The sequence below is a fragment of the Oryzias latipes genome, chromosome 10 (genome assembly GCF_053564925.1).
Source record: "Oryzias latipes strain Hd-rR chromosome 10, Olatipes_Hd-rR_3.1".
Taxonomy (NCBI): domain Eukaryota; kingdom Metazoa; phylum Chordata; class Actinopteri; order Beloniformes; family Adrianichthyidae; genus Oryzias; species Oryzias latipes.
The window spans coordinates 7,638,906-7,660,090 of record NC_136246.1 but is presented as its reverse complement, the minus strand read 5'-3'; the positions used below and the strand labels follow the sequence as shown (position 1 = coordinate 7,660,090).

Genomic DNA, 21,185 nt, shown 5'->3' with positions numbered 1-21,185 from the left:
TTTCCGTCAATCTTATATATTTTCTTTACATTGGAAACCGACAAGAATAAAGTAAAGCACCCCTGCTGATGCATGCACCCAGAACTCTAGATGGTGTTAGCACCACTGAAGCGAGCATTTAAAGACTTAAGCAGTTTGTAGGACTTTGGCGTGGAAGTGGCGCCTTGATGAACTCTGACGTGCTGCTTAAAAGCTGTGGCATTTAATTAAAAAAAAAAAGCATCTGGGAGGCACGCGTGGCCTTTTTCACTGTAAGCTTGCTTCAAAATCCACAGCTTACACACACCCGACATGGGCTCACAGCCTCTCTCACAATGAATGGACTCGTCCCACTAGACCCTAACAGTTTTGCTGCCTTACTTCATACTGTTGAATTCAATGTTTGAGTGATGTAACTCTAAGGTTGGGACCCCTGGCTTTACGCTGTACCCCTCCTTTAGGGTTTATACTGTAACCAGCCATGTTTTCCTCCCTCTCTGACCTTAGGGAGATGAACAGCAATGGCAGGGATCAGTACATCATCCAACACCCAAAGGCCATCACCCTTGGCAACTGCCACGAACTGTTAGCACAACATGCTCCAGAACCAAGTGGTCATATAAGTGCTGCATATAGAACTGAAAGAGGATGAAGGTGGACAGAAGCAGAGGGGGGGATTGTGAAAATAATTAAAAATGTGAAAATTTTTAATAAAAGGTTGGTAAAGCTTTAATGGTTAGTGAGACCAAGATCCACATCTGGTGGAAAGACTTGACATTTATGTGTCTGGCTCATATAATGCTTCCTTGAATGCAGACGGATTGCATAAAGTCAAAGGTTGTGGATGCTTCTTATAGATGTTAGCTTGTTGCCTTGAAGCTTTTTTGTTAATGTAGCAAAGGTCGCCTGTTTGTGTCGTGGACGTTTGACCTGTTTTTACCACCAAAAGAAAAAGCACATTTTAGGCATTTTTCCTAACCAATTGATATCTAACATTAAAATATGTGTTTGTGGATGATGGTAAACACAACATCAAAGGTGGTGGTTCAACAAGAAATCTATGCAAATATAATTGATTAAAAGTTTAGCCTCAGATACAGAAGGGGTTTGTACTAATTTACTCCACCTGTGTGATTAGATTTACAACCCCAAGTGTAATGGTAAAATCTGCCCAAGGTCATCTTCAGACTTTACCAATGTTATAATTAAATATATCATATACGTAAATATTGATATAGTTTTATCTCCAAGCATCTGTACGTTGTACCAGGACCATCTTGGAACACCATGACTTGTGTGCACATAGGGCAACATGTTCTGTTACACACCCCCACAGGAGATACTGTAACTACACCTTTGTTTTCTGTAAGCAAATACGACAAATACTGAGGCGGGCAAAGCCAGAGTTAAACAAACTGGGTCTGACAGGAAACAAGTTGGCCAAATACAATGTAATATCAAATCAGGAACAGACCGAGTAAAAGGCGGAGAGAGAAAAAAACGGGCTAACCTAGACCCAGCAGAAAATAGAGTTCATTCTGATGCCACACAGTTCCTAATGCAAATAATGGGCCTCATAGAAATTCCTGATAAATAAATACAAGGAAAGTGAGGATATGAATAAATAAAAAGGAGAATAAATTGCAGGCTGGGCAGGAAAAACGTCCAATGAAGGAAAAACCGCAAAAAAAAAAGTTGGACATGAGGATTCCATCACGTTCGGTCTAAATTATAGCCTCAAATTTCTGTGGGCAGTGGGTGCGAGGGTTTTAACCCCCCACCAGGTAGTTCTACACCTGTAGAGAGTCACATCAAGAGGAACAAAACGGCAGAATTAAGTTTGTGTCTCTGGCAGTATATGTTTGCTCTCAAACACTTCAGCAGGCAGTCGACAAAGTAATTCAGCATTCGAGCTTTTACTGTAAGAGTGTGAACAATTCCGCTTGGGGGTTTAATTAACTGATCTGTTTATTATGAGTAAAACCAACATGCTTTTTCATAAAGAAAAAACTCATTATTAACCTAAGCCCACTTCAAACAGGCCTTGAAATGTGTGTGCGTTCAAGACTTACACAACACGCCGTACTACCCCATCTCCCGTGCTTCACAACAACTGATGTCCAATTTTGGCCCATTAATGGTCATAACAGGCTGAAGAATTCTCTGAATCTATTTTATAGGATTTCTGCACAGAACAAGCAAACACAACACTTTCCTTTTATCAGGTAGGAGAATTATTCAGAAAATTCCTTTGAAAGCTTCTGTGTGCCAGCAATTAATTCAATGGTGCGTGAATTCATAGCTAAAGTTGACAGAAAATCAAAAGTAAAAAATAAAAATAAAAGCACCTTAGTCTTTTATGAGCTCAATCTGTTCCTTTGGTGGAATGGTTTGTTCTTAGCACCTTGTGCTGCAAATGCTTGTGAAGCTGCCATCAATAAAGCAGCTATTGTCGCATGCTGTGCCGTGTTACCAACGCCCATCTTCAATATAATCTCTCAAAGACATCACCGATGGGGGTCTGCTGTATTTCTTTGGAGTCGAGCTTGCTGAATGCATCCAGCTGCAAAAGGGAACGGGGGTTCTCCCCCACCTTACTCTAAATCTCTTCCTTGTGCCCAAGATAAGACTGGAATTGAGTTATTGAGCAGACAGTTTAAGATATAAGCTCCTGCTAAAGCGACGTTCAAATGACTCACAATAAGAAAAGATTGAACGGTGGGTCTTTAGAAGAATTGCCGTCCTCTTTTCACTGTTTGTCAGTGGCAGTGCTCTGGTGCACTCCTGGGGGAGAGGCAGCGGTTGTGGAGGCGGTGGGGGGTTGACGCCTGACTTCCATGCTTCCTAAACTCGAAATTAAGGATCATAAATGAGAGGCAGATGATAATCACCGTCAGGTTTGTGTAATTTCTTTAATATACTCCACAGATACATTGGTGGGCCCCAGAGCATTGATTTGGGTATGCAGATGGCTGAAAAGACAGCGCCGATGCTGCACAGCCTTTTATAGTCCTAATCACAAGTACAGCTGATGCTTCAAAAGGTGGCTCATTTTGGTTGAATGCCAATTAGCACGGTTTTTAAACACTAAAAAAAAAAGAGGTTCTTACACCGTGTGCCACTTTCTGTTTTGATGTTCTATTCATAATCATGAAGTGGGAAACAAAAACTGTCTTTGGTCAGCCTCTGACACAATTCAAGCAAACTCTCCCAGAAGATGGCAGCCTGACGTGAGGATTTAAAAGTACACAAACCCCTTTCAGTCAAAAGAGAAGAGAGGTATGTGGATGACAAATAAAATGCTACAGACAAAAGGAAAACGGCTTTCTCTGCAAGAAAAACAATAAAGCAGATGGGAGTTTATTATATTCAAAGACATATTTGACCTATGTCTAAAACAAGATAATGATCACATGGATGTGAGCAGGCAGCGTCAAAATCATTAGAGGTGAAGATTTAAGACCCACTCTGATCATTTTTTGGTCTGTTGTAAAGTGTTCCCAGTGGTCTTTTAATTATGATTATACCATGGTCCGGGTGAATACTCGATTCTGATTGGCTGCTGGGTGTGCATTAAAACCTGATAACCGCACGGTGAAAAAAGAAGTTCCGGTCAGCTAGCTTAAATGTTTTGTATCACTGCACCGGTTTCTTTTAAACAACCTTTTGCTTCATCATTTGGACAAAAACAAGCGGTAAGAGGTGAACTTTCTCTCTGAACTGATGCTTTATTCAAGCCATCGGGACGATCAGCATATATATGTCGCCGAATCTTGACTGCAGCGGTGATGCGGCGCGACGCGGACTATTTGTCACATGATGCTGCGCAAAGCGATCCAAATCAGAAAAAAACAAGAATTAAGGAATAATAACTGGTTAATATGTATTGCTTTTGTAAGTGACCATGGTATAAGCGGGTTAATGGCCTTCGAAGTATGCGATCTTACTTTTTAACGCACTTCGTGGAAGCTTCCACGATGGCATTAAAAAGTAATAACGCACACTTCGAAGGCCATTAACCCTTACTTATGTCATTTTTAGCTCAAATCCAGAAGGCTGTGTTGTTTTTTAGGACATAGTTTCTGCAGAGCGGCAGGAGTTCATCAGAAATTCACCTCTGAGTTGTGGCTGGAACTGTTGGAGGGGGACCTGACTGCAGACAAGATGGCGCCCAGACATCATTTGCCCGAAACGGAAATTACTAAAGATTTTAAATTTAAGGCACCTTTTCTTTAAACGTTTTAATGTGAATAAATCATGATAATAAAAATAATAGATTAGATTTATCTGCGTTTTTCCAGACTCTCAAAGGTCTTCCAATGTGTCCATTATTCATTCACACTTGGTGATGGTAACTACTGATGTAGCCGCATCTGCCCTGGGGCAGACTGACAGAGGTGTGGCTGCCAGTTCGCCCCTCTGACCATCACTGGGACAGTGTCTTGCCCAAGGACACAACAGTTGACTCGGGAGGGAAGCGGGGATCGAACCGACGACCCTTTGATCATTGGCCAACCTGCTCAAATGCCTGGTTTAGTTTGCACGATGAGCTTAAAATGAGATTAAAAAAAACAAAACTTCTCAACGTGAATCAGCTTATTCTGTTGCGGAGAAATCCCGGCGCAAAGCCGCTTTTCTCTGCCGATCAGCTGATTCATGCTGATCGCGTAAGGCGTGACGCTCAGAGAATTGCAGGACAGAAACATTTCTGGTGTTAAAAATTCAAAGCCTAAAACGGAAAGAAAAGAAAAACTTTACTGTTAGTGTTGCCAGTTAAATTCATTTTTTTGGACAAAAAAAAGGGTATTTTTGACTAAATGGGGGGTGGGGGGGCAACGTGAACTTCCGTGACGTCTGGCTGCCATGTTGTCTGTAGCCAGGTCCTCTTGGAAAGCCAACAGTCCTGCTCTGACCAAAGAACACAAGACAATGAACCCCAAACAAGCAAGTCACCGCAGATCTTTATGCAAAAAGAAAAAAATACACCACAGTCACTTCAGGAATCCTCCAAACACACAGAACTTGCTGTACAACAAAATGTTAAGAGCTTCAAGTTGCATAAAAATAAAAGAATTTTGGATCAACTATTGTTAAAAAGCCTTTTTATCTGTCTTTTGTTCAAGAGGAAATATAAAAAAAAAATAGACAAGCAGAGAGCTCGTCACAAGAGCATGTTGTGTTCTCTTTCACTTAATGTTCTAATCAATGTATGATTCTATTTGCAATGCAGAAGTGCACTTTGGATTAAATAGGCAATCACATGCAACATGCAGAGTTCTAGCTAGGCTGATTCAGATAATGTGAAATACTGTGCTGTCACACAAAGGGATAAAGATTGTTTTCTGCTTAGAACCTGATGCCGGTATGGAAATAAAGTATTAAAGAGCTCATTTACATCAATGCTGTTGTGCATTTATCAGGTATTCTGCTTTAAATTCCTTTCAGTAAAACAACAAAAATATCAGAAAGTCTCTTCAAAGTTCACGAAGAGGGGACCAAGTTCACTGAGTTAAACAGAGTTTTCTGCACTTAAGTGGCGATAGTTGTATTGATCCCTCCTAAATCCACAGAATGATCCAATAGCAGCTTAGTTTCTTTGCATAGTGACACATTCTTGGACATTTTCTTTTTGCTTTTAAAACATAGTGCTTAAAATGCACTGGCTGTGTTTAGTGACTTGCTGAGATTTATTTTCACACGGCTGACAAAGAGGCTCTCACCGGATTTCAACTCTCCACATTGTGTCAGTGCCTCCGAAGAATTACCCCCAATCTTACACCAAACAGGCAGTCAGAAGCCGGATCTTTGGCTCCCTCTCTGGTCACCGGCGGGAACTGTCTCTAGAGTTCTAACCATTACATCTCCCAGCAACCACAGGGCACACTTCCTGGATGCCGCACACCTGACTCATTCATTCATCAACCACAGCATACCTAAGCTCTGCACTGAGTTGAACTCAGGGAGAAGTACTGTTTGTGCCACTTTGACTTCTTTATATTTGGATCTGATCTTCTGTTTCCTGATCCTTTTTCAGACTCTGTTTGCCTGCTGTGTCTCTCGCCTGGATCTTGACTACCCGTGTCTCTTCTATTTTGATCTTATGCCTGTTATCGACTCCAGTCTTTCTGACTCTGATTTAGCTTTATGGACGTTTAGCTGAGCTAATAAACCTACTACACGTGGATCCAGCCATCTGCCTGTTCTTGTGACAGTCGCATTAACCCTTGTGCTATCTTAGATGACCCCACCCTTCCATTGATGTGTTCTCCCTACCATGAAAAAGGTGGATAAAGGTGGAAAGATTTCATGTAATCCATGGACACCAGTGAAGATCACAAATCATTGAAGAAAAAAGGTGCAGCGCACTGTCTAGTGGGTCTAGATGACCCAACTCCCAATGTTAAAGTGCTTAGGATAGCAGAAGGGTTAAATGTGACTGAATGTCTCAGTGATGGTCAGAGGGACCGTAGGCACGAACTGACATTATTAACTCTGTCGATTTAATAATGGATACACATTATAAGCTCTTTGAGCATCAAAGAAATGCAGACAAATCCTATCAATGAGCATCTTATGGATGTCTTATAAACAACGATGCAACTCTTAAATCAAGTTAGTTTTCCAGGACTTCCACATCGAAGCGCCGAACTACAGGCACGGAAACAAAAAAAAACATTCAGAGTATAAAAATAACTAAATTAACACATAAAGAAATTCTGCTCCAAATTCAAAACAAAGGTTTTCTAAAACCACGATATTAACATAATAGCATAAACTTCAAGCATTGCAACAAAAATTCAGTGGACAATTAGGTTTTTTTTTTACTTACAGCATCCATTTAATAATATCCACAAAAGTAGGAATGAAGTCAGAAAAAACAAGGAATAAGATATGTAGGGGTGTCAAACAGCTCTGACCCACTCACCCGCAGCCTTACTCTCATTCCTTTGAGGCACAGTAAAAGAACTGCAGCTGCAAAGCTTTGTTTTTAATATTTGACACAAAAACCTGAAAAGGAGAACAGCGCTGAGCACATTTAGTTTAGCAATAATGAATAAATAAATAAATGATCACCTAAATTGATGATTTTACTTAAGTGATTGATGAACAGAACAGGTAAATCCCTGTATTGAGGATGAATGTAGAAGTAATGAAGTACTAAAGTTGTGGATGAACACTTTGTTTTTTCCTTAGGTCCTACAGTGATTTATATATACGGTTTGATTCCCTGATTTTTTATTTGGAACATAGTTATTATTAGCATCCATCTCCTACTCTCGCTTGGTTCTGTGCAGGATCACCAGGGTTGCCGGAGTCCATCCCAGCTACATCAGGGCAAAGGCAGGGTTCACTCCAGGTCACTGCAGTATTATTGCCATCATGTTCTTTGAATGACCAGAGCTGCTGTCTGCCACCACCATTCCACTGATCTTCAAACACTTCATTAACCCTTTAAGACCCGAGTTCTAGGTTCCAACATTGGAACCATCTGTACGGCTATCGTAACTCTTCAACCGTTTATGCAATGAACCAAATTCAAGCGGGTTCTGTAGCTGAGAAAAGCAGCTGATATGTTGATATGAAAGACTTTACTGTAGCGAAGTGTTTACAAAATCAGTGTAAACCTGAATGGCGCTAACTCTGTAAACAGTCAAAGAGTTATAGTACCTCAAGAAGCGTGTAATTTCCTGTTGCCAGCAACATTTCCAGTATTCCAGATTCCTATTTAATCCATGCAAATACATAATGCAGAGTTTCCTCATTTATGGCTGGGGTTATGTTACAAAAATAACCTGTTGTAAATCAAATCCACAGAGTAGATAACAGATGTTTTAAGGATGTAAAACGCCTCACTACACACTTCTTTGACTTTTCTAAGACAGGCATAAACATTTTCATACTTTTCTCTCTTATTTAAACTCTTAAAGTTCAAACCTTCATAGATAAATAAGGTCCGGATTGTAGAATATAAATAAAGACCAACTCGAGACCAAAGATTTCTGTCAATTTGACAAACTGAATGCATTCTGTACACGAGACGTGTCATAAAGGAAATTGATTGGCAAAGTCTGCAGCCAATGAGAACATGAAACACAATGCTTTGTAAAAAACTAAAACACGCACGATTGAATGAAAACAAATCAGCAAAACGGTGAGTCCTTTAAAAATGAAAAACAATATAGCAATGAACAACTCTGTAAAAAAATACAAGTTTCCAACTGATTAATTATATGTTTTGTCAATTATTGGTGTTTTGTCATTTAAGCACGGGCTTGAGCGAATGCTTCTTCTGTAAACGTCTCACAAAGATGACAGCGATGAGAAACGACAGAAATCTGCACATCATTATGTTGCAAATGAGTTTTGCATGAATGAAAGCCTTTGCTTTTATGGAAACACACCTTCAGACAATCAATTGGCCTGTATCCCAGACTACAAAGGCTCTGCTGCAGTTACAGTAAGTAAACGGTTGCCATGGTTAATCCAATCAAAAAGCTGATTTGAATCCAAAGCCAGCCATAGAGATTAGAACTAAGTTGGCTCTACAGCCCACTAATACTTTCTGAAGACAAAGCTGGGGATCCTTTTAAACCAGCTAAATTTAGATGCGTTAAAAGTATATAAAAAACAAAAGGACTCTTTCTTAGGTCCCAGCTGTCGAAGGGCCTGAAGATAAAGCAGCATCACGGTGGCACGTCCGAATGCTTTTCTCTGCTTTCGTTGTCAGCATTAGTCCCAAACAATTCCTCTGACACATCGCAGCTTTTAGAGAATCCTCAGCCTTTTTTTTTCATTTGTCTGACACATCCCACCCTCTATACAAGCCCAACTGCTTTGACGAGAACATGCGCGCGAGGCTTTACAAAATCTGACAATCTCAAGTAGATTCTAATTGCATGCTACCAATCTTCAGAGCTTTTACTGACTGATTTATGTCTAATATTTCCACCCTACCCGTGTAGAAATGTTTTATCAGTTCAATTCACGAGATACTGCTGAATGTCAGAGAAAATTTGTATCATTACAGTGACATTTTAATAACGTATCATCATAATGTCATGCAGTGCTCTGCGGTAGCCCATAGCTAGCCTGAAATGTGTTCGGAGGAGCACCAGCCCAAGCAGCTTCACAGCTTCTTGCAGCAGTTGTCTGCAATCATCAAACAAACATCACATTCACTTCAGCTCGGCTCTTCAGTAGACAGCAGCAAACGTACTCAGTGTCTTTCTTCATGTTGACCTCCGTGGAAAGATTTTTCCACTGCCTGTAAACATTACATAAGCAAGAGGGGTTATGTCATATAGTGAAAGATCACAATAACGCTAAAAAATCCTCCTTTTATATCGCTTAGCGCAGTCAAATTCATTTTAATTTTATTGTGAAATGACTTAAACTATCATTTAACATGCTTAACGTCCTATAAGGAACAAAATACTGGCTACTATAATCATGGCATTGTTTAAAATGCCTTTACTTTGTGCACTTGTGTTAATCTGGATCTGATCCACACTTTTGGTTAGTGTTTTTAAACAGATGGATTATTTCTTCTCTCCCCCCCCCCCCTTTTATTTTTTCCACAAATGTCAAATTCACTTGGATTTCATTTTGACTGCTTTGCCGGTGTATTGAAAAAGTAATTACCCAGAAATCATTTCATTTCAACAAGTTATCGTGATTCATGACTGCTGCTTATGCTCGAGTCCTCCAAGCTGACATTTTGTGTGTCAAATTAATCTACCTCTACTCCCAGTGCTGGTGTTTATGCTCCAGGCCGAAGAAAAAAAAGAATCATACAAAAAGAAAACAAGGGGGGGGGGGCAAGACAAGAATGCAAGTAAAAATCATCAAAATGCAACTTGAATACGATGACTTAGAAGGCTGATGAGGGTCAACACAGTAATACTGATTTACTGGCGTGAGAACACGATATTCCCACAAATGAAAGGTAGATTCTGTTTTCGGCTGCTTTTGCAGTAATGTTTGGAGAGAGGCCTTTGCTGTGTTCATGTGACACACGTAGACCCTGTAGGTACCAGTCCCTACAGTGATGTGAAGAGCAGACCTCCTTAATCATTTCCTTTGCAACAGCACATCCTGCCATAGCACGTCACGATTCACTTCAAAGACAGGATCTGGCTGAGTAAAGTAGTGGCCGATAGTTCTCTGTTTTTACGCAGTGCATGCACATAATTTATCATAAAATGTTATAGAGACATGACCTCTGCTGCAGCAGTCATTTTTAGCTGGAGGTCTGTGGGACAGGAGTGTCGAAACAAAGCCCAGTATGCAGTTGGGACTACAAATACACCATTTTTAATGGAGGTTAGCCGACTATATCATCAGAAGCAGATGGACCGTGCATACTTGCAATACATCAAACTCCACCACATTGATGTACTCATACAGTGAGCTTATGAGGTATTACAGCGCTCTGGCACACTAAGAAAAGAAAACCCCAACAGCTGTAAAGTCAATAAACCTGAAATGCGTTTTTTTGTTTTTTTTTTATTATGTTTATTTAAAAATTCAAACTCGTACCAAGGTAAAATACTCAGATGGTAGAAGTATATTTTTCACACAATAAAATGGAGCCTATCCCCATTGGTGATTCTGTTTCAGGTCTCCCAGGGCTTGAACCAGGGCCTCCACAACGTGAGGCAAGAGCGCTAACCACTGCCCTACATTAAAACCTTATGCAACATACTTAAAAGATCTTCTTTTTTTTCAAAATATGACATTGGGGAGTGTGTTTTTTTTTTTATTTCTTACTAAAAAAGGTTGTGAGTTAGCGTAGTCACAGTAACGTTTGATTGTGTTGCAGCTAAAGTTGGCGTAGTTAGTGTAGTCATCGTTTGTTTTTTACATGTTACAAACAGGGTTGAGAGTTACAGGTATAGTGAATACAATATGCTAACATGGCTAATGCTTCTAATGTGATTTACATGTAGCATGTTACAAACAAATTCTAGAATTACTGTGAATACAGTAATAGAGTCTGACTGACTGTCCGACTTATTTCTCACCCTTTTGTTTCGCTTAAAGCGCCTTACAGTTTGGTGCCCCTACGTTTGAAAGTAGACCGTTCAGTGCCTTATTGTGCTGAAAATAGGACAGTTAAAGAAAGAGCGTGACAGTCCGAGAGAAGGCTGTTTTGGTCCAGAGGAACCTGAAACACTTTGCAGAGGCTCTGAGATGAGCAGAAAATCTGCGATAGTGCAAAGAAAAAAGAAAATATTCCCCTTGTTCAGTCTCACTGTTTACGTGTAGTTTTTGCATTTCAACTTCGACCTTACATACTGTAATATGTGACGTGCTTTTCCAGAGGGACATAAAAATTTCATGTTACTCTGAAGTTTATCATCCAAGTTGAGAAGTAAATTATTGATGTCACGTAGCTTACATAGTTCCAGTGGAAATGCAGTGGACATTTTTGCATAATTGTCTCATTCCACTGTGTTTTTAGATCTTTTCTTAAAAGCTCATACAATATAGACGTTACCAGGACTAATGACAAAAATGATTCCAAAAACACAATTACTCATCCAGTCCTGTAAAGAAAAGGTTGCAGTAAATTATTTAGCCGAAGAAAGCTACAGTAAAAATGAGCTAAATGTGCTTTAAAGGATCATTTCAACAAAGAAATGAAAATAATCTGTTTCTTTCAATTACCGGTAGGTACTTTTATAACATGTTATCTAACACTAATCCACAGATTGGGTGGAATCCTCTTCTCATAGTTGTTAGTGGATCATAATTGATTCTATTGTGGATTTGTTAAGCGTCCTGATGGATTTTTGTGTTTTCAGTACTGCTGAACTCTGGTGCAAAAGGCAAAATCTGTATTCAGAACTGCAAATATATCCTTTTTTTTTGGCCTCAAATACAGTATAAGGTCTTGCATTGTGTTTGCATGTTGTACTCTGGGTTCTTTTACCTAGAGTATATTTATCTTTTCCTTCCACTGCTGCAGCCTTTTCCCCTGAAAGTGTAATGCTGAGAATGAATGTAGAGAGACTAAATTAAAGGACCTAATTTGAAGCGGCACCACTTCACTGATAAGCTGTACCAGTGATCTGTGAGAGCACTCAGGGTCTGCTACATTATGACAATACAGAGGAATAAAGCAGATGAAAGGGAATAGTTTGGCAGAAGCAGAAATCAGATGGGCAGAAGAAGAGGAAAAACAATCTAAAGTCTAATTGTGTTGTGCCTCAAGGCAGCAAAGGAGCACAGAGAGACAATTTCTTTCCTCACATTGTTCAGCACAGTCCCTTCCACAGCATAATCACATTCATTTTCAACCGGTCACAGTTTTTTTTTTCTTCTCCATTGCCTTGTTTACCCAGAATACATCCACTGAAAAGGAGACGTGAAAGGCAAATGAGGAAAAAAATAAGCAGACTCATTAGGTGTGACTGGAAACATCCAACCTTGGCAGTGAAGTGGTGCACTTTGCATGGTGGTTCCATGTTTCTGAGACCTTCCAGGTCATTTGGTGTCACTGCTGCTCTTTATGAGAAAATGCTGCAACAAAACCTCAAAGTCTTTTCCTTTCTTTCTATTTTACCTATTTCTGTTTGTTTCTCTCTGTCTTTTACTTCCATATTGGCTGCACTATAAGTCGTATTGAGGTAAAAGTCACACTTTTGAGAAAAATGTATTTACTAAAATCCAGGACAAAGAATGGACATTTCATCTTGAAAGGCAGATCATAATGGCACGATAGTTAACGCCAATAGATATTTATGAATGTGACACATGAATGCTTATTTAGCTTCATGAAACACAGGAGAAATCTAGTATGTTAGCACAACATATGAACAATTATTCAGATGACAATAGCATAAAAAACATGATAAAAAATAGATTCATGATTCTTCCTAATGTAAAAAAATTTGCACACATTTGAACTATTTTTGCTATAAAGATTTTTGAAACATTGTTATGTCTATCTTATTGATATAGTATTATTTTTTTAATCATATACATGACTTTTATAAGTAACATAATCTGCATATATTTTAGATAACTGATCTGAATTTGCCATGTTGATTTCTAAAATAGTTATTTTTTCCATAACAATTTAAGTAATTCTTCTTTGTCATGTCCTTTATTGATACCTAAGGATTCGTAATTCTGTCTGATAAAAGCTAGGAACTGGATAATGATAATTCATGTAATAAAATGGTTACGGTAGAACAGGGGTGGGATTATATAAATTCACTTCCTTCCACTCCCTTTCAAACAATATTTATTTTATGTCTAATTATCCTAAGTTTGATACGTCATTGTATGAATGTTTAACTGAATATTGTAATGTTTTCGCGTATTATTCTTATTTGATTGCTTGAAATAAACCATTTCAAATCAAATTACAAGTCAACTGAACTCTTTGTATGACTTCAAATCTCTAAATCTGTTGGATTCTTCATCCTCTGTGTTTGGAACAATTCTGCCAAGCCCAGCGTTAGACTGAACACCGCTTCTTCATCTGTAATGCTGTCAGTAACAAATACTGATACACACCAACTGTGTCCTCTAGCAAGTGTTGCTATTTAGTTTGAAAAAGTCACATGTAAGTCGCATCACGGCCAAAGCATACAAAAAAAACGGTGGTTCCCTAAGCGACATCCTGACTAAACCTTGAAGAACCCAAGTTGAAATGTTGTTCAAACACGTTAATGTTGGGCACAATTCTTAAAGCTTCCAGTTTACCCCTTGTGCTATCTTAGATGACCCCACCCTTACATTGACATGTTCTCCCTACCATGACAAAGGTGGATAAAGGTGGAAAGATTTCATGTAATCCATGGACACCAGTGAAGATCACAAATCATTGAAGAAAAAAGGTTCAGAGCACTGTCTAGTGGGTCTAGATGACCCAACTCCCAATGGTAAAGTGCCTAGGATAGCACAAGGGTTATAAGGTGACCCCCATGAGTATCACAGTTTCTTCCTACAATGTAAGTTCACTGTCATCCCCTCTGACTAAAGTGAACAATTTTCAAGTATATTTCTCAAAACTGTTTTATTTTATAGTACTTCTGAAAAAAAACTTTCAGAATAAAAGTCAGAGATTTTTGTCCAAGATCCTGAAAATGTATAAAATGGATGATCAATCATTCCTCCACTGTCCTGCTCATGATGCCAGGCCAATGTCTTTGACTCGTTTCTGCATTCTCCCCCAAGGGGCCTCAGTACCAAAGGGCCCACAGCTGCCCACTGACATTAAAGGCTATAGAAGCACATTTTAATTAGATGAAATAGTGATTGGTGAAAAACTGTGAAGGATGGCTACAGGAAGCGCAGGCATGTGATGCAGACACTCTCTGGACAAAGTTGGCAAAGCTGAAACCTTCGGTGATGGCTTTGTGGAGCACATTCCAACCAATGGAGATCTGCTAAGAAACATGTTTGGACCTGGTGAGCACAGCATGCTATTTGATCTGGCTTGCATCACTAATCTAGCAGTTCTCTGCTCATGGCATTATGGGTTTGACAACAAAAGCAATGTAGGGTGGATGAAATGAAATCCTTTGAAGATGAGGGATAAGAAAAATAAGAGTGATCTCTTCAGAGTCCACTCTGGAGAAGCTTTAACCCCTTCATGCCGGATGTCGCTAATTCGAATAACACCAGTAAATCCAAAACTTGAATGAAAAAAAATGCAATTGGAAATAAAGTCAGGCATAAATGGGTTAAAGTAAATGAGTTGTATGTGCTTTGAGCTGCATCACAGCCTTGTTTGTGTATTTTATGTCCCGTATTTGCATAAAATGCTTTCCATCACCTAATCTTTCACCTTTTTTGGACCTTTTCTCTGCATTAACTCTATAAATAAAGCCAGCATTGGCTCTTTCCACTAATGACTTCCAATGGAGGGGTTTCTATAATCCAACTGTGCAACCTACCAGTTTAAAAAGCTTAAATCTGGTTTTTTACTTTTCGGGGAAGTTAGTCCGACTTGTTGCTGCATTAATTCAAGTATGTCTGTTCAAGGATGACAATTTCACAGACTCCCAGTTAGTATCACTAATGAGTTAGTAGCGTTTTCCTCTAAAGTGGCTTTCATTAAAAATTCCATATCACTGAAGTCGAATCTTGAATAACGCTAATGACCACTCCGTTAAGTGATTTGGATTGGAACTGCTTGAGCGGAGGGAACCGTTTCTGCACCAAATCAGCAGAACTGCTATGGATTTTGATAAGTGTGTCGGTGATTGTCTGGAGAGTAAACATTTCTTGGTGCTGCAGATGAATCCTGGAGCTTTTTGTGGATAAATGTAACAGACATGTTGTGCATTAAACACTAAACAACAAGGTTTACTTTCCGGGCTATTTAGTTTTTAATCTAAATAATAGAACAAACTCCATTGTGAAATCCTAAGTAAAAGACATTTCCTGCTTTTAGTTTATTTCTAGTTCAAAGAATTGTAGTTATTTGTCTTTAAACGTTTGCAAAAGAGTTTTACTCCTTTTTTCCAAGACCTACATGAATAAGATATATTTAACCTCCTAAGACCCGAGCTAATTTTTGAGCTAACCCTCTACACACGACCCAGAATGTGACGTCATCACATGTGGCTGCCAGGTCTTAAGAGGTTGACCCTGTAAAGCACACTCCATCAGAGAATTGACAGAAATTTCAGAATGTTTGCAGCTAATATGTTTTTGAAACCCTTTTCAAGGATGCAATATCATTTTTTAATTAGATATAGAAAGTATCAATTATAATAGGTTGGGTGGTTTGGTTCACAACAATGTTAGTTTGAGATGCAAAAATAATTGACACCCGTGTTTAGGAAAAAACTTCATATTTGCCCACTGTCTCTAATTTGATTCCCACGTTTTTAACATGGTATAAGTGTATTATAAAGACGTCCTTATCAACAAATGTTTCATTCTTTCAGTTCGGCAAAAAGCCATTTAAAAATGAATAACAATAGATGAGTTATTCTCACCATAAAGTTTTGAAAATTAGCTAAAAATATCCTATCGAAAAGTGTTTTTGAGATTAAATTTTGAAAAGAGCAGGAAAAGACCTTCTACTGCCCCTAGTGGAATGATGATGAACTACAGGGCAGAAAACATGGACCAAGTTACTGTGTACACACATTATACATTACATATCAATGGGGTTTTTAACCCTTGTGCTATCTTAGATGAACCCACCCTTACATTGACGTGTTCTCCCTACCATGACAAAGGTGGATAAAGGTGGAAAGATTTCATGTCATCCATGGACACCAGTGAAGATCACAAATCATTGAAGAAAAAAGGTTCAGAGCACTGTCTAGTGGGTCTAGATCAGTGTTTTTCAACCAGTGTGCCGCGGCACACTAGTGTGCCGTGGGAGATGGTCAAGTGTGCCGTGGAGAAATTACCCTCATTAATCATTCACTGATCTAAAAACATTTCCCATCTCCAGGATATCAGCTCTTTGTTCATCCAAACAGGCCCTGATAAAACACTGAGTAGTTAGGAATATGAAAGATCTTAAAATTACTTTTTCTTTGTGTTTATTTAATTCTATTAAAGAAATTTTGATAAGGATTACGTTACCGCGATTTCCCTGCAGCTATGACAGTTTGCGGAAAAGTCCCGTCCCTTTAACTGTCTCCACCAATCATTCTTGAAGGCTTAATCACATGTCATCAGTCTGACCAATCAGAAGTGCTTAAAGTCTTCACTTCCTTGTTCTTAATTCTGCTGATAAAGTCGCTCAGTTCTAACAAAAATACCGGCTAAAGCTCTTCCTTAGCGGTGTAGCTTTCCACAGAGTCCGGTGTCAGACCGTGAAACAAGTGGAAAATACAATAAATCTCAGAGACGCCAGTCTTTCTGCAAGTTTTCGGCACTTTTCATACTACATCTCCCATGATGCATTGGCTTAAAGAGCCAGTGTCCCAGCGCACAATGAGTTGTCCTTGCGAAACGCCTTGAAACCCCAACAAACAAACAGTTTCTAAATTTTTCTAATTTAACTTTCATTTCATCTCTTAGAAAAAACAGCCGCAACTTCCTGCTTTTCCGGCCACAATTATCACAAAAATACACGTGAGATTGCGGGCGGGCGGGGGGGGCTGTCGATCAATACAGACCATGAATTTCTGTTTTTTTTTTTCTTTTTGGATGCTGGTGTGCCGCGGGATTTTTGTCAAGGTTAAAGTGTGCCGTGGCTCAAAAAAGGTTGAAAAACACTGGTCTAGATGACCCAACTCCCAATGTTAAAGTGCCTAGGATAGCACAAGGGTTAAGGAAAGCTTGTATCATACTGATGAGATGGGGTTTTAAAAAAGGTGCGTATCAAATATATACACATATATAGGGTTAAAGAAGCAAACCCATTTTGACTTACCTATTTGGAGTCCTGGATTTAGATGTGTATCTAGTGTTGAAGAACCAGCAAAGTCCTTTATTCACAGATCACTGGAGAAAAAAATAGAGAAACACAAATCAGAACAGACATAGAAGTTGGACTGACTTCAAGCGGCTCACCCACCATGAACGCCCTACGATCCAGGACAAATATCCTTAAATAAATGTCAGTTCAAGGAAGAACATTAGCTAAAGCACACCAGGAGAGCAGTCAGAAGAAGATTCCCTAGATGGACATGATTCTTCTTTCCGAGTTAATTCTGCCGGTATCGCTGCCTGACCATCCATTAAGTTGGAAATGAAAGTGACAAATCAAGCTGTTCGGTTTTACTCTGAAGTCTATTCAATGAATACGCACAATGAGCCTGACACAAATGACAGGAAAACCTTATCTTTTGCACACAAACAAAAACACGGTGAAGCAGAATTACTTCGATTTTGTCTTTGTATGCTGAAAGAGAATGCAGCAAATTAAACTGAAAATCAAACATGCTGAAGAAATGTCCTAAAAAAATAACAAAATGAAAGGAAAAGCAGTAAAGAAATAATTTGGTCATTACTCCGTTTGTTTAATTTGTCTACAGTTCAAGGCAGTAATCAGTCAGCTTGTTTCACAAGTGCATCAGAAAATGTTGGTGTGGGATTGTGAAACAAATAATTTATAAATGGATGGAGAGGACCATCATGAAGCTGCAAGTCTATGATGCTGTGTGGAATAAATAGTTAGCAGATTGTATTCAGCAAACACCAACTAAACAACACTTTTTAATGATCCAGTTGTTTGTTTGTTTTTTGCAGTAAATAAAAGAGTTCATTTACTCTCATCCTTTCATTAAAATGGTCAGCCACTGTCTTTTGTTTGACTTTTGGCCTTTTTCTTTACTTTTTGTGGAGTGGTGGTAGCTTTTTGTTGTTTTTCACCAACAATTGTTGACTTTAGGGGACTGTTTCATGATTCCAGTGGAAGTAAATCATTTAGACCAAGGCTGTTCTCTTATCTCTAACACCCCAAGATACTATTTCCGGTTCCGGGTTATACAGCAGGACGCGTGGCGTGCCTCTCTGCGAATACAACTATCTTCAAATTACTTAAAAAGTTGATTTTTCTCCAAAAAAGAGAGCTGACCATGCCCCCGAAGAAACCCACCTTATGATTGTTAATTCTGTCTGATAAAACCTAGGAACCGGATATTGATAAATCATGTAATAAAATGGTTATAGTATAACGGGGTGGGATTATATAAGTTTGCTTCCTTCCACTCCCTTTCAAGCAATATTTATTAATATGTCTAATTATCCTAAGTTTGATTAGTTACTGTATGAATGTATAACTGATGATTATATTGTTTTTGTGTATTATTTCTATTTGATTGCTTGAAATAAACCATTTCAAATCAAAAATCAAATCAAATCAAAATTACGATCCTTTTACCTTGGGTGAATTCCCCGACATGCAAGCAGTGGCTGCTGTCACCTTGGGTGTGCTCTTTTACTAACTTGCCAGCACTATTACTTTCATCTCACCCATGCAGTGAACATGCTAATCCAGTGTTGGGGGATTTATGAGCTGTGGTAAAGAGTAATTGTACTGTGGCAAAATGACTGCAGCTTATTTGGAGCACAGACTCAAGGAGGCCCCTCTGTGGATCATCATCCCTCTTATAAAAACTGCCCAGGTGCCAGAGCTCTCAGTCAAAAGCGTCAACTTTGTGGGTTGTGACAGTTCTGATATGTGATCGTGTAATTTTTACAGGCATATTTGTTCATGTTTTTAAGCTACAAATAAACAAAGAATACCAAAAGATAGAGATATTTTTAGTCATTCTTTCTTTTTGTTGAAGCAATGCTGTCTGGGAAATAGTCTTTATTTATCTTTTAAAGGGATTCTACATTTGCAAGAGATGTGTGGGATGAGCAGCCAGCAATGCGGAGTATGTGGGCTGCCACCGTGAAAAAACATTGCATTCCCTTTCAACATTCTTTGCCAGTGCCATGCATCTTATTACTTTTTCAACTGTTGTTTGGTGTGTCCAAAGTTTAGAGCCTTAAAGAGAAAAAAAAGAGGCTGTTTATTAATGCAGCATGATCCCAGCCGCCTGGCACCTCCCACTCATGCTGGTCAGCAGCCCACTCCCACAGCGCTCCGGTAACGCTTCAAGAGGACGTGGCTGCAGACATCGACAACCAGAACCGGAAGTCCGCCTATATAAATAAACTTTAATTTAACCCTAACAGTTACAGTTTTTCCTATTTTAAGCTTTAATTAAAGTTTTTTTGTTTTGTTTTTTACAATTCTGAACCCTTTTGGGTTCCTACAGTAATGTCCACTTCCAGCTGATGATGTCACACGCCATCAGGTCCCTCTCCCTTCTTTTGCCACGCAGCAGCTGATGTGGTTCTTTTGGCCTCACATGTTCAGCTGGGTAAAGGTTAGTTTCTTCCCAATGCATCCTTGTACACCCAATAAAGGCAACCTTCATTTTTTTCAGTGAGGTCGATGGCCCCAAGCCATCATATTAGTTCCACAAAAAGATGATTTCTGTATCCGGGCCAGCAACATGACATGTTCTTCTCCATCCTATACAAGAAGTTCAATTTGGCCTGAGGAGAAGTCATTCTAAAAAGGCAGCAAAGAGAAAACTATTCATTTATTTGTCCTTTTCAACACGGATAATTTCATTAACCTAAAAATCGAGTCTGCTGCTAAAATTTGAATAACAGCATCATGGGTTAGAGGTTAGGGAGTCCCTTCACTTAATCTTCAAACGGTATTTCTCCGAGGAGCCTGTCTGCACTTGACAGGCTCAGATCAGATATGAATGAGCAAGATAAATGGTTAGTCTCTAAAGTCAGATCAATTCTATCCAACAACTGTCCTCTCCAGGAACAAAAGGCCACGCTGTCAACAAGGCTCACTTCAGAGCTTTTTCACTGTCTCTTTGTCCTTCTCTCATATATAGAAGAAATTGTAAAAAATAATATTACAACAAAACTTCAGCCTAAAACTGTTTTTGTGTTCTGGGTTTTATGTTCATTTTGACTTTTTTTTGCTGCTATGATTTGCAAATGTGGTAATTGAGCATCAGATTCTCAATGTGAAATGAAAAGAAGGAAATGCTCAGAGCCTAAATTTAAAGGGCTTATATCATGCATTTCTTAACTTGTGCTATCTTGTGGGGTCCAGATGACCCCACCCTTACATTGACGTGTTCTTCCTACCATGACAAAGGTGAATAAAGGTGGAGAGGATTTTATGTAATCCATGGACACCAGAGAAGATCACAAATCATTGAAGAAAAAAGGTTCAGAGCACTGTCTAGTGGGTCTAGATGACCACACTCATTTTGGGAGTGGGGTCATCTGGACCCCACAAGACAGCACAAGGGTTGAGCCTGTCAGAGTAAACTATATCCATATAAATGACCTGACTGTAGAGTCTGCCTCGGCAGTAGGGATGGGTACCGAGCCCCGATATTGAACGAGCCCCGGGGCCACATTCTTCAAGACCGCAGTGTCGTTAAGATCTGACCTCAGCGGTTCTGCTATCGGTACTGGAGAAGTCGCGTTTTTTTTTGTGTCCCACAAGAGATAAACGTTATGTGCCATATTTAACTCACCAAGTCAGTCACTTTTCCGTTAATTAATGATGATATTAATTTCTCTATTCTCGCTGAAGGGGAGAGGTCTGTCTGGCTATTTGTGTGCACTGGGGGCGGGGCTGTTGTTCAGACAGTACGTGCCGCGCGCACACAGGAACGCTACCAAAGATATAAGATGGCAGAAAGAGCTATTCGGTCCAAAATGCGGCTTTTTCCTCCTTGTGCTGC

The 21,185-nt window shown here is 39.3% G+C and overlaps 1 protein-coding gene across 3 annotated transcripts in view; it reads right to left on the bottom strand.

Moving 5' to 3' along the window:
* The window catches only part of lingo2 (leucine rich repeat and Ig domain containing 2), a 308,235-nt gene that overhangs the window by 204,304 nt on the left and 82,746 nt on the right, over nucleotides 1-21,185 (bottom strand). For all 3 annotated transcript variants that reach the window (XR_013658499.1, XM_023959558.2, XM_023959559.2), the window contains one exon: nucleotides 17,339-17,409. The gene's annotated coding sequence lies outside the window, so the exon portion shown is untranslated. The remainder of the gene's footprint in view (nucleotides 1-17,338; nucleotides 17,410-21,185) is intronic.